We start from the raw sequence: 3,079 nt of genomic DNA on the forward strand, positions 1-3,079 counted from the left end.
CCCATTGTGATTGTCAGATTTTATCCTTCTATTCCATTTCCTCCCTCTCTGCCGAGCCGAAGGCTGCGTTCTTGAGTGCTGTACTTTAAGTCGTCTTGTCACTGATAGACTCGGTTCATTCCACTCACTGGAACAGATGCTTACAGCGTTCAAAATACCGCAGGGATGACCAGCAGACGTGGGCTCTCTTTGTCCTTATTTAAGTGGAAGGCTGTTTGGGGGTAATTTACTTCCATTCAAAACTGTCCGCATCCACATGGGGAACCGGTGCTTGAAAAATCGCTTTAACATTCTTATTGGATTCTTTCAAAATGGCAGCAAAACAAAATGATGGTCTAATTTTGATCTCTTAAACAGTTTGGCAGACGGCATACACCACAGTGCTTCAGCATCGTAGTTTGTTTTGTCCTTTAAAACCACCAATAAATATAAAAAACATTCTGATATGGAACATCTTCAGTTGAGTCACTCTCTGAACAAATACTGCTGGTTTAAACAGAAGAGAAATACTCAACTTGTATAGATTTTTTTTTTCTAAAGCTCTTGTAAAGGACTAGTTTCATTCTTCCAGTCAGAATGAATGAATTTCCCAGAAAATTACTTTTCTACCTGAAGCGTTCAAATTCTTGTGTCTGGTTTGCTATAGAAAATCTCATATCTATATGTATAACAGTAAGATTTAGCATTTTGTGTAGTCTAATAAATATATGTTTAGTCTGATATTCCTGGTCCCTTTTTCTTAATGCGAGTTTATTCACCTTATTTCTCCCTTTAAAGCTGGAAAATTGTGAATTTTATGGGTTTGGCTTCTGGTGTCATTGGTTTCCAGCTATTTTAGCTGTACAAATCACAGCTCGTTTAGCTGCTTGATTACAAACTGGTGTGCCTTACCATATAATTTTAATGTATTATCAAAATCATGAACACACTGGTTTGTACTGCAAACAGTTTATTTTTCTACCGCAGTTAATGAACTAGATCTCGCGCACATTCACCGAAATATAAAGTGGATACGGTCTTTTCAACCGTTTTATTGTCCCGAAGTCAAAAACGGTAAGTCTAAACACTTGGAGAAGTACATTTACGTCACATTAGCAAAATGTGGTCCATCGTCAATAGCATAATGTTGGTCTACGTGGGGAATTTGCATTGAAATGACTAGTTTCCATCTTCGAAACAACCTTAATATTACACTTCTCCTCATCAAACTATGATTTGGGTTATAATTTATGTCTAGCACAAAAGGAAAGTTGTTATATACAATCAGGGTTTAAAATTAACACCCGCCAACCCACCAAATGCTGTCAAATCATTAGCCAATTTGTCTGGTTACATTTCGTGTAATGTTCACTCATTAATTTATTGGGGAAGTTCATGCAAGCGAAATCTGCGCAGGTTTAGCGCAAATACTGAACTCGTGAGACACCATGACATTATGGAGTATATTGCAAAAAACGAAACAATGTGATGAATTTTGTTTAGACGAATTTAGTGCATGTGCACATTTAGAGTGCATTCTTTCACTGCATGAATCAGTCTATTAATATGCATTAAGAATATAATTCAAGACATGGGGCAGAAAATGTATAAGTCAAGCCCGTAATCATTCATACCCCTGGCAAATTCTGACATAAAATTACTTTTATTCAACCAGCAAGTTTTTTTTTAACGGAAATGACACAGGCTTCTCCCAAAAAATAATAAGACGATGTACAAGAGGCATTATTGTGGAAAATACTTTTTCTCAGCTTTTATTTACATTTGAACAAAAAGTGGCATGTCCAAAATTATTCATACCCTTCTCAATAATCAATAGAAAAGCCTTTATTGGCTATTACAGCAATCAAACGCTTCCTATAATTGCTGACCAGCTTTTCGCATGTCTCCACTGGTATTTTTGCCCATTCATCTTTAGTGATGAGCTCCAACTCTTTCAGGTTGGAGGGTCTCCTTGCCATCAGCCTGATCTTTAGCTCCCTCCACAGATTCTCAGTTGGATTTAAGTCAGGACTCTGGCTGGGCCACTGCAAAACGTTAATGTTTTTGTCTGCTAACCATTTCTTCACCACTTTTGCTGTGTGTTTTGGGTCGTTGTTGTGCTGAAATGTCCACTGGTGCCCAAGACCAAGTTTCTCTGCAGACTGCCTGATGTTGTTGTTAAGAATTTTGATGTATTGCTCCTTTTTCATGGTGCTGTTTACTGTGATTAGGTTCCCTGGTCCACCGGCTGAAAAACAGCCCCAAAACATTAGGTTCCCACCACCATGTTTGACAGTTTGGATGGTGTTCTTAGGGTTGAAGGCTTCTCCTATTTACGCCAAATTAAGGCTACATCATTGTGGCCAAACAATTCAATTTTTGTTTCATCTGACCATAAAACAGAAGACCAGAAGTCTACTTCTTTGTCCAGATGAGCATTTGCAAAGGCCAAGTGGGCTTTTGTGTGCCTGGAGAAGACTTCTGGAGAAGTGGTGTCCTCCTTGGTCTGCGTCTGTTGAACCCAGCGCTGTGCAGTGTCCATTAAACTGTCTGCCTTGAGATGTTGCCACCAGCAGAGCCCAGATTCATCAGGATGGCCTTGGTGGTGATCCTTTTTTTTTACCTCTCTCACTATCCTCCTGGCCAGCACAGGTGTCACTTTTTCACGTCCTCTGAGATTTTTCACAGTGCGGAATGTCTTGTATTTTTAAATAATACTTTGCACTGTAGCCACTGAAACTTCAAAACATTTAGATATGGTCTCATAGCCCTTTCCTGACTTGTGAGCAGTCACAATGCGCAGCCGCAGGTCCTCAGTGAGCTTCTTTGTCTTAGCCATGACTGTCCACAAACCAACAGCGGAGAGCTTCTGTTTTTCACCTGTTGAGTTGATTAAAACAGCTGTTCCCAATGAATCAGGGTAATTATGATGCTTTAGAACAGCTTGGACTATTTGGAATGGTATAGAACTTTGGATTTTCCCATAGACTGTGGCATTTTGCAAAGGGTGTGAATAATTTTGGACATGCCACTTTTTGTTCAAATGTAAATAAAAGCTGAGAAATATTTTTCCACAATGATGCCTCTTGTAGATCATTTT

Source organism: Garra rufa, chromosome 25, assembly GCF_049309525.1.
Source record: "Garra rufa chromosome 25, GarRuf1.0, whole genome shotgun sequence".
In the NCBI taxonomy this organism is placed as follows: domain Eukaryota; kingdom Metazoa; phylum Chordata; class Actinopteri; order Cypriniformes; family Cyprinidae; genus Garra; species Garra rufa.